Source organism: Triplophysa rosa, unplaced genomic scaffold (assembly GCF_024868665.1).
Source record: "Triplophysa rosa unplaced genomic scaffold, Trosa_1v2 scaffold504, whole genome shotgun sequence".
In the NCBI taxonomy this organism is placed as follows: domain Eukaryota; kingdom Metazoa; phylum Chordata; class Actinopteri; order Cypriniformes; family Nemacheilidae; genus Triplophysa; species Triplophysa rosa.
Window position 1 is genome coordinate 1 of NW_026634512.1, and position 12,065 is coordinate 12,065.

At 38.2% G+C, this 12,065-nt stretch overlaps 1 long non-coding RNA gene across 1 annotated transcript; it reads left to right on the plus strand.

The window, feature by feature from the left end:
- Positions 1-271: 271 nt before the first annotated feature.
- LOC130550974 (uncharacterized) lies at positions 272-3,984 on the plus strand. Its single transcript, XR_008962517.1, has 3 exons — positions 272-1,217; positions 1,410-1,483; positions 3,008-3,984. It is a non-coding gene; the product is annotated as an uncharacterized LOC130550974 (long non-coding RNA).
- Positions 3,985-12,065: the final 8,081 nt, after the last annotated feature.

Consider the following 12,065-nt stretch of genomic DNA (forward strand, 5'->3'; position numbering starts at 1 on the left):
TAATGTTGCACAGCAGGTTTGTTTTTTACTTTTGGCCAGCCAAACCCCTTTGACCCTAAATTAAATAAATACAGACAATTTACATGGGACATTTTGAACTTCAAATTTTTTAAATTTGTGTTTAAGTTTTTATTAGTAGTATTTTACGTAACTATTGGTATTATTAAACATTTACTATCAAACTTTTTTTAAATAATGGAAGCAACTTGTTCATTGGTAGACATATAGGCTGCGTCTGAAAGCCCTAAATGACGGCCTGCAGAGGCAGCAATAGGTCTCGAACCACAAAGCATCGTTGGGTCAGCTGAGATCACAAGTAGCTCAACACAGACAGTACTTTAAAACAAAGTATGGGTGTGAACAAAAACAAGCAGGGTGTGAAATAAACAGTGTAGTCCAGAAGTAGAGCAGCACTCAGAAATGATCTGCAGGGAAACGAGAGAAGTGTGTGGAAAAGAATGCAGTTTTATTCATACGGTGAGTAATGTAGAGTTAAGTTAGACGAGCGCGCCCTCGTGTGGTGGGAGCGGGTGCATGTCTTTTTACTGTTAAAGGGACAAGTTCACCTAAAAATGACGATTCTGTCATCATTTCCTCATCTTCGAGTTGTTCCAAATCTGTTTAAAAGTCTTTGTTCTGATGAACACAGAGAAAGATATTTGGAAGAATGCTCATAACCAGACAGATTTTGCCCCCCATTCACTTCCATAGTAGGAAAAATTACTACACAAAAGAAGATATTTTGAAGAATGTAGGACAGCAAACAGTTCTGGGGCACTTTTGACTACCATTGTATTTTTTCCTACTATGGGGGTCAAAATCTGTCTGGTTATGAGCATTCTTCCAAATATCTTTCTCTGTGTTGATCAGAACAAATAAATTCGTACAGGTTTGTAACAACTCGAAGGTGAGGAAATGACAGAATTTTGGGTGAAGTGTCATTTTTAATAGTTACTCTAAAAGTACCGTCTTGTGTAATATTGTTTTATGGTCAAAGTGATGGAATGATGTTTATGAAAGACATAATAAAGTTTCAATAGTAATGTATTCTGCAGTAACAACAGTACTGAAAGTGTACAGTTATTTTTATGAATGTCTATTTTGCGTTACAGCACATTGGGTAGTACCAGTGTCTTGTGCTGCTGGATCTGTGATGATCGCAGCTGCACTTCTGATCTTCTGCATCTGCAGGAAACACAGACAAACACAACAACACGGTAAATGAAAAGACCTGAAAGATAATCAGACGGCAACATAAGATCTCATTCATATCTCAGACTCATGAACAACGATCACAAAACATAAAGAATGTTCCATCTGTTATGTGAAACTATACATGTTACTATGACGTATAGCTTTACATGTAAAGAAAGTGTTACAGATATTAAACATGTTTGACATGATTATAGAAACAGTTCAGACTGATGAAGAGGAGATCACTTATGCAGATCCAACATTCTGTAAAAGACGTGCACATCAACCGGTGAGATCATTCATGTCGTGTGTGCTTCACATTTACATGCATGTGTATGTAATGATCCATTCTAATGTCATGAGAAGAGACTTTGTTTCGAAATGCAAGTACCAGTATCAGTAAACAGATATGAATTCAAGTGCATATAGACAGTTTCATCTTAACAACATAAACAACCGTTACTGCGCATGCGCACTTCTGTGACCCCAACTGAACTTCCGGTACACGTTCACAAACAATAGAGTCTGTAGATTATTTCTGATAACATCAAAAGAAACCTTGGTTATACTCGTCTCTCTAATATTTCGAATTTAGACTGCGATACCAAGCTCAACCGCTAGATGTCAGTGTGCCACACGCTCTCTTTAAATGCGTCAAAACTACAGGACCCTTTCAACAAATTGTGTATTGAATAAAATGAACATACGACAAAACTCAACAAATCATTTATTTAATATAATTATTATACAGTAAAATAATAATGAATTAATATTACCATAAATAAAATAAAAGATAAATAGTTATATTATTAGACACTAGCCAAACACAAACCGGAAGTTAACTAGGGGTCAGGCGCGCACGCGTCCTATGAGACGGTCTATAACATAACATTATATCTCATGAAACAGAACCCAAGTGCAGACGGCTCTCAACAAAAATACCTTTTATTTAACATGGGACAAAACATAACTCAAAATCCCTCGAGGGCGAAAACAAGAACAATAAACTTGCCGGAGAAGCCAGACCGGTGCGACAGGAACAAGACGGGGATGTAGACAAACGGTCCAGCACAGGGCAGCAAACACAGGTCATTAAATAGGGAAGCAACTAAGGAGAGGTAATGAGGGAGACAGGTGTAGGGCGTGAAATAATGAGGGGATAATGAATAAGGAAACAAGGGGGTGGGGCTAAGACAAGACATGGGGCTGTTATGATCCTGTCAGCCTGAACTAGAAAAACAACTACAAAAAGGACAAGATCATGACAATTATATCTTACCAAATCATTTCATATCTCTTACCTTCGTGTTGTGGGTGAACTAATTTGGAGATTCTAAGGTGTTTTATTACTCCACACAATGTGCACACTGCCTTATATGAAGCTGTTCTCATGAGCATCTCCTTCATTTGTTGTTTTGGGTCAAATTCCATGCAGGTATTCAACACTGATCCTTCTGCACAGGCAACTGAAAGAGCCATAGCCTATATATGAAATACATAAAAACAATAGGAGAGAAATCTTGCAGAAATGTTCTGTTGTCCACAGCTTGTTGAGATGACTCGACCTGAGATTTTCTTTAACATACTGATGGAGATCCCATCTGTTCTGACCTCTCATTGGCTGCTGTTTTCTTCATTCTCTTCACACGTCACTTGACCACATGAGTAAACATTCAGGCAAACACCTTCAGATCAAAAGCTTTCTAAAGTCAAGAGAACATTTCATTTAAGTGTCTCTAAACTTGAGTATACACTGCAACTGCAAGTTAGATTAATTATTCATTTCTGTATCTTGTGTGTTTGTATCTGTCAGAGAGCTGCAGTGGAAGATGATGTGGTGTACGCAGGAGTCATGAGAAGATGATTCTGAGATTCTCAGACTGATGCTAAACTATAAACTACGACTGCTTTTAAATATGCTTTTACTTGTTATGTGAAATGCAAGTGTGCATGTATGCTAACTGTCATTTTATTTATATAGAACAATTAAAAGAACACATGTTGACCAATGTGCTTAACATGTAATCTTAACAATGAGATTGATAAAACACTAATAAAACAGAAGTCACTGATTAAAGTCATATGATAAAGCTCTCAGACAGCGGCAGCAGGCGGGCTAGTCCAGTGTTTGATAACCGCTACAGCAGAAGTCCGGATCACAGACCTCAGAACTTCAACACTTTCATTGCATAAAAGCATCAGAAGGTTCTTTACAATTGCTCACTCGAAAAGTAGTTAAATCTGTCCCACTAGATTAAAGCACTTGTCACACAAATGTATTCTTTTATACGGTGTTTTTAAGTGTTGCAATTTCAGTTTCACACTATTGTAAAGTGCTACTGTAAAACACTTCTCTGTAAAATAACGGTAAATTACTGACAGCACAGACGCCAGTAATCTACTGTTATTCTACGGTATGAATACTGTGAAGTTGCTTTACAGTTTTTTACTGTAAACACAAAAAAACTGTATTTTACGGTTTACTATTTATTAATTTTGTACAGTAAAATCCTGGCAGTAATCGTCTGTAATTCTACCGTATGAATACTGCGAAACTGATTTACAGCTTATTACTGTGAAAATGACAAACAGTATTTTCCAGTCATTTTTCTTATTTTAAGCAGAGATGCCAGCAATATTCTGTAGTTCAATGAATACTTTGAAATTACTTTCTAGCCATATTCTGTCAAAAAATATATGAAGTTTTTCTGTAATTATTAAAATTTTATAATACACTAAAATATGGTGAGGTAAAAACAATCCAATCAGTTATTTTGGCAACACTCTTATTCAAAAAGGAACCCCAAAATAGGTTAGAAAATAAAATAACTAAATCAGTAAATTACTGTAGTAAAAACACAGGCAACAGAAATAGGCAAATAATGCAAACCTTTAACCTTTAAAATAACCTTTATTTATAAGCAAGATCATCAAAAAAATAGTATAAGCAATGTTAACATGTGTAAAAGTAAGAAAAAGTGCAGAAAATACAAAGTCAACGCGGTTACATAAGAATAAAGGAAATTGCATTGAAAACTCAAACTCAGTTCAGTCAAATATCTCGCTTCTCCTCTTAAATTAGTGTTAATATTTTCCACATATATTCCAGACATGAGAACCACAAACACGGCCAGACAAACTCGTACTTAAACTCATGTGAAACATCAGCGCCATTGTGCTTCTTCAAAAACAAAACCCACAATGCATTATCAGTTTTTATTGCAAAAGAGTCATAAACTGACTATAGCTTCTGTTAAAAATGTGTAAATCTCATGTCCTTTAATAACGTTGGAAACTTCCACATGCAGTTATTGCATTAACATAATGGTGTTTGTTGGATAAAACATTCTCATTGAAATTACACTACTATGAGTCCAAATAGGGTAGAAAGGGAACAAACAGTTAAATATAGATTAAAATAAAGAAATATAGAATCTATAATAATGAAAACCCATAGCCTCAAAAATGTCATGTAGTGTGATTTATCTTACAATTTCATTACATTTGTTTACATGGCGCTACTGTTTCTTTTTAATAAAAAATGAATAATACTTGTTTTCTATGTGAAGCTGATTTTTTCATGGAAAATGGTCTTGGAAATGTTAATAAGTAACATCAACATTAAATTTAATGCATTATTATTTTGAGCAATGACAGATTTTTAAAAACAAAATGGACCAAAATGTCCATGTCCAAAAACGCTGATAAATGTCTTTTCCTGTGGCTCAGTGGTTAGAACATGAACAACCCAAGGTCACAGGTTTGATCCCAGGGATTGCACAAACACATGTATATCATAATGCTTAGGCTATGTAAGTGGCTTTGGATAAAAGCATCTAAATGCATCAATATAATATAAAGTGTCTTGAGGGGCTGCTGATATGATTATGGGAGCACACGTGACACCGCTCTCCATCAGGTAACATTAGCTCCCTACAGCCGCCAGCATCACATTCAAAGCTCTGCTCTTGACTTACAAGACCACCACTGGGTCAGCACCCCCAAACCTACACTCAGCAATTCAGACATATGTACCCTCTAGATCAATGGTTCTCAAACTTTTTCCTTGTAAAGGCTGAAGTATAGTTAGCTGAAGTAACCACGGCTCTAGATCCTTGCGCTCTGCTTATGAACAGTGTCTTGTGGTACCATCCCAAAACGGCACAAAATCACTTTTATGCACCTTCTATGGAACTGTTCCACGATGGTGAGATGGTCTGCCGGTCTTCTTCTTCAGCCATCTTTAAGAGTGGGCTAAAAGACTCATCTCCTGCGTCAACACCTGACACAATAACACAGAGCCCTCTTCTGCTTTTCTTTCCTACTTTATGTAGTGTTGCCCTTGTTGTTGCCCTGATTGCTTCTCTTGTCCTGCCTCATTTGTAAGTGGCTTTGGATAAAAGCATCTGCTAAATGACAGATGTTCTCAGCTAAAGTGACACTCGCTCATGCCTCTGTTAAAGATGTGCACTAACACATACTGCTCAAAACACCTTCACACTGATCCTGCTCAAATCCTGTGAAGAACAAGAACAAGAGAGAGATTAGATGTCCATATGACTTTAATAAATGTGTTGTGTTTATAGCAATATAATAAATATATACAAAATATATACTTCACATATTTCTTAAATGCATACATGTGTGTGTGTGTGTGTGTGTGTGTGTGTGTGTGTGTGTGTGTGTGTGCCCATTTAAATACACACAGAAATCTTGATGCCAAATAAACACATATTATAGCCACAAACATTTATTTATGAATCGATTTCACACACGCACGCACGCACGCACGCACACACCTCATTTAATAAAATGTGCAGATATTATTTGAGTGTTTGTGCATAAAACATGTTTACCAGTGTTGTTTTCCATTCAGACACTTTGAGGCTTCTTCATGATTCAGATGTGCTGCAGGAATTGATGCTTCTTATTTCATCAGTCAGACAATTTTCACTTTCTGAGGATTTCCCTGGAAGTGCTGAACATAAAGTGACATGTTATATTAAGATGTTTTCTAGCAGTGGTTTCACAGTTGTGGAAGGTGTTTTCTTTGCTAGATACTGTAAGCTGAAGGTGAAACTGACCTTTAGCTCTTCTGTACATGAAGACACTGATGATGATGGTGATGATGGTGATGACACCGAACACAGAGACAACTACAGCTGTAATGACAATGACCCGCCGGTCAGGAGACTCTACATGGATGAAGAGAATAAACAATTAATAATAATAATAATTAATTAATTTTTTCAGTTAATTCTTTATACCTGCAATGTACAAAGTATTATAAACATAAACATGATTTGATTCACAGGTTTCTAAAATACTTACATCAGACAAGATTAACCACTACATTTAATCATTTCCTATTACATGGTGTAATAATGCACACATCTTAATTTTTAATATTCAACATGAATCTAATATAAAATGCCGTTCATATGTCATACAAGATTATAACTACAAATTATTCAACCAAATTGAGTGTTCGTCTCGAACTGCATACTCGTGTTTTCTTTTTGGAATGTCTGCATTTGTCAATAAAATATTTCAAATCAACATTTCATGTTCAATAACTTATTTATGAGGTTAGTAGATGTGTTATAAGTGGGATAATGTACAGACAGCCGGCTGTCATTGTGAAATTGTTCAGTGTGATACAATCAGGTCCTGATCACACTGTCTGAGTTTATTCTGAGATCACAACTATCTGCCTGTACATGATCCCTTACATGTGAAGAAATAACGGCCATCACAGACTGCATTACACCACATACAGGTGCATCTCAATGAATTAGAATGTCATAGAAAAGTTCATTTATTTCAGTAAATCAACTCAAATTGTGAAACTCATGTATTAAATAAATTTAAGTTTAAGTCTTTTGTTCTTTTAATTGCGATGATTTTGGCTCACATTTAAAGAGCAGGTTTCAAGGTTTTTGTAAGTGTCCTAATGTTGTATTAGAGTCCCCAACAACATGTTCAAATGCATCAAAGGTAAAAAACGGTGCTATTTTCTTAAAATAAGCATTTAGTATCTATCCATTTCTCAAAGATCCCTAAACGATTCTTCCGAAGCTGTTCAAATGTTCCGCTTCTCTAAGCTCCTCCCTACCGCGAGTCCAGTGTGCTCCGATTGGCCAACTGGCCCAATCAGTTGTGATTGGTCTTTCTTCATACACTGCGTGTCAGAAACAAACGCCCATTACCACAGTTCTTATCTCAGGAAGGTTTTTGTAAACAAAGACGCTGTGTGTAAAAATGGCATCTGTATTACCATATCACAAGTTTTTATCTTCATAAACTTATCTTCATAAACCATTCAGACTATTGTTTTCTATTGACTCCTTACTTTGGAAGCCAATATCTTAATTTATCATGGACTTTTTGGAATAATAACTTTGCAGATCGTCAAAATTGAAGGAAAGCTACGTTACACACTGAAATGCCGGTAATTTTATGAGATTCGTGAAACCTGCTCTTTAACAAAAACCCACCAATTCACTATCTCAACAAAGTACAATATGGTGACATGCCAATCAGCTAATGAACTCAAAACACCTGAAAAGGCTTCCTGAGCCTTCAAAATGGTCTCTCAGTTTGGTTCACTAGGCTACACAATCATGGGGAAGACTGCTGATCTGACAGTTGTCCAGAAGACAATCATTGACACCCTTCACACGGAGGGTAAGCCACAAACATTCATTGCCAAATAAGCTGGCTGTTCACAGAGTGCTGTATCCATGCATGTTGACAGAAAGTTGAGTGGAAGGAAAAGGTGTGGAAGAAAAAGTGAAAGTGACCTATTAGTCAGATATGGTGACCCATACCCGAAATGTGACCTCTGCATTTAACCCATCCAGAGAGTAGTGAACACACGCACAGCAAGTGGTGAACACACGTACACCCGGAGCAGTGGGGAGCTATCACTGCAGCGCCCCGGGAGCAAGTAGGGGTAAGGTGCCTTGCTCAAGGGCACCTCAGTCGTTACCCGCTGGCCCTGAGGATCCAACTGGCAACCTTCTGGTCACGAGTCCCACTCTCTAACCATTAGGCCACGACTGCCAAAAGATGCACAACCAACCGAGAGAACCGCAGCCTTGAGAGGCTTGTCAAGCAAAATCTGTTCAAGAATTGAATTGGGTGAACGTCACAAGGAATGGACTGAGGCTGGGGTCAAGGCATCAAGAGCCACCACACACAGACGTGTCAAGGAATTGAACCACAGACAACGTCAGAGGCGTCTTACCTGGGCTAAGGAGAAGAAGACATGGACTGTTGCCCAGTGGTCCAAAGTCCTCTTTTCAGATGAGAGCAAGTTTTGCATTTCATTTGGAAACCAAGGTCCTAGAGTCTGGAGGAAGGGTGGAGAAGCTCATAGCCCAAGTTGCTTGAAGCCCAGTGTTAAGTTTCCACAGTCTGTGATGACTTGGGGTGCAATGTCATCTGCTAGTATTGGTCCACTGTATTTTTGAAAACCAAAGTCACTACACCCGTTTACAAAGACATTTTAGAGCACTTCATGCTTCCTTCTGCTGACCAGCTTTTTAAAGATGCTGATTTCATTTTCCAGCAGGATTTGACACCTGCCCACACTGCCAAAAGCACTAAAAGTTGGTTAAATGACCATGGTGTTTGGTGTGCTTGACTGGCCAGCAAACTCACCAGACCTGAACCCCATAGAGAATCTATGGGGCATTGTCAAGAGGAAGAGGAAAAAATGCAGATGAGCTGAAGGCCACTGTCAACAAAACCTGGGTTTCCATTACATTCTGTCAGACTTATGAAGTTCGCAGACGACACCACACTCATTGGCCTCATCCAGGATGGTGATGAGTGTGCGTACAGACAGGAGGCTGAGCAGCTGGCTGTCTGGTGCAGTCATGACAACTCGGAGCTGAACACGCTTAAAACAGTGGAGAGGATTGTGGACTTCAGGAGAAACCCCCCTGCACTCCCCCCTCTCACCATCATGAACAGCACTGTGGCAGCAGTGGAGTCATTCAGGTTCCTGGGCACCACCATCTCTCAGAACCTGAAGTGGGACAATCACATTGGCTCCATCGCTAAAAAAGCCCAGCAAAGGTTGTACTTCTTACATCAGCTGAAGAAGTTCAACCTACCACAAACTCTGTTAAAACAGTTTTACTCAGCTGTCATAGAGTCTGTCGTCTGCACATCCATCACTGTCTGGTTTGGCTCAGACATCAGAAGACTACAGAGGACGGCTGGGACTGCTGAGAAGATCATTGGTGCTCCCCTGCCCACCCTCCAAGAACTGTATACATCCAGAGTGAGGAAAAGGGCTCAGAACATCACCCTGGACCTCTCACATCCAAGCCATCATCTCTTCACAATGCTGCAGAGCACTGAGCACCAAAACAACCAGACACAAAAACAGCTTCTTCCCTCAGGTCATCTACCTCTTGAACAGTTCAATGTTTTTACACACTGTGCAATAATAATTAAGTGCAATATTAATGATATCCTCCAGATAATACACTATCTATTTTTATACAACTTTTTCTGTCAATTATATTTCATTCATTCTGCTGTATATAGCACATACCTTGTACTACAATAGTCTATTCTTGTTTTTTACATATTTACATACACACATAGCTTTACTCTCTATATCTTTATCTTATGTTTATGTTTATTGTATTGTATTTCTTAATTGTTTATACCCATAGGCCCTTATTTAAATCATTGTGTACTGTATTCTATTGTGTTATGGTCTCTGTGTACTGTTGTTGCTGTTTCTGTGTTCTGGATGCTCCTGTCACCAAAACAAATTCCTTGTATGTGCAAACACACTTGACAATAAAGCTCTTTCTGATTCTGATTCTCAGCAGTGCCACAGACTGATCACCTCCATGCCACGCCGCATTGAGGCAGTAATTAAAGCAAAAGGAGCCCCTACCAAGTATGGAGTACATATAAAGTAAATGAACATACTTTCCAGAAGGCCAACAATTCACTAAAAATGCTTTTTATTGGTCTTATGAAGTATTCTAATTTGTTGAGAGTGAATTGGTGGGGTTTTGTTAAATGTGAGCCAAAATCATTACAATTAAAAGATCCAAAGACTTAAACTACTTCAGTCTGTGTGCATTGAATTTATTTAATACACGAGTTTCACCATTTGAGTTGAATTATTGAAATAATTGATCTTTTCCACGACATTCTAATTTATTGAGATGCACCTGTATATCAGCTTAAAGACACTAATAATCACACGTGACTCACCTGAACACTCGTGACAGAGCTGAGTGTTGTCTAGATCTTCAGCGTGTTTTGTGATGGGATTCAGGGGAAGTAAAGGCAGAGGACCTGGAAAATAAGATAGAAGAAGTCATGTTTATGGGTCAAAGATGGAAAAGGGTGTTACTGCTTTAAATGGTTGTTGTTAAAAAACTGTTTAATTTAATTGCATTTTTGTTTTTCTGAGCAAAAAAAATACATTTTTCCATTTTCCAAAAACTTTGTTGAAACCATAAAGTAGATATTTTACTTACATTTAATATACTTTCTATGGACATAAAATCACTTTTGATTATTTCTTTTGGACATCTTAACGTCTTTGACCCTTGTACATACAGTTTGCTGACTCTACGAGACCATTGTGTTTCTATCATTTGTCCTTTTAAAAGTGCACAGAAGAAAGTTGATTAAATCTGAGAGACACTGACCGTTGACAGTGAGATTGAATGTCTTGTATGAGACTTTATTGTTGCTGCTGATCCTCAGTGTGTAAAGTCCAGAGTGATGAGATGTGATGTGTGTGATGGTCAGATCTCCGGTCTGATTGTTCATCTTCAGTCTGTCTCTGAACATCTCATCCTGAGAGAACATGGTGCTGCTGGCTTCCCTGTTGATTTTTGCCACAACAGTCTTTTCAGGCCCATAATACCACACGATCACGTCATCTCTCTGTTTGACAACATCAGTGTATAGAGTAACAGAATGTCCCTCTGTCACTGACTTCACTTCATCTGGATCAACACCAAACACACCTGAACAACACAAACAGTTTGTATATTACTATACCATGTGTGAGCAATACTGCACGAGAGGGTTGTCCTGTGGTTCAGTGGTCAGAGCAGACGCTAGCAACACCAAGGTCATGGGTTTGACCCCAGGGATCGCACGTACACCGATACAAATGCATAATGGAATGGAATATGAACTTAAAAGCACTACTTTAACCACCACAGGAACATTTTGGATAGAAAGAAGAAACAGGAAAGAACTTTGGCCAAAAAATGTATTTAAAATCTAACAACACATATATATACAGTCATGGCCAAAATTGTTGGCACCCCTGAAATTTTTCCAGAAAATCAAGTATTTCTCACAGAAAAGTATTGCATTAACACATGTTTTGCTATACACATGTTTATTCCCTTTGTGTGTATTGGAACAAAACAAAAAAAAGGAGGGAAAAAAGCAAATTTTACATAATGTCACACAAAACTCCAAAAATGGGCTGGACAAAATTATTGGCACCCTTAACTTAATATTTGGTTGCACACCCTTTGGAAAAAATAACTGAAATCAATCGCTTCCTATAACCATCAATAAACTTCTTACACCTCTCACCCGGAATTTTGGACCACTCTTCCTTTGCAAACTGCTCCAGGTCTCTCATATTGGAAGGGCGCCTTTTCCCAACAGCAATTTTAAGATCTCTCCACAGGTGTTCAATGGGATTTAGATCTGGACTCATTGCTGGCCACTTCAGAACTCTCCAGCGCTTTGTTGCCATCCATTTCTGGGTGCTTTTTGAAGTATGTTTGGGGTCATTGTCCTGCTGGAAGACCAACGATCTCGGACGCAAACCCAGCTTTCTGACACTGGGCCCTACATTG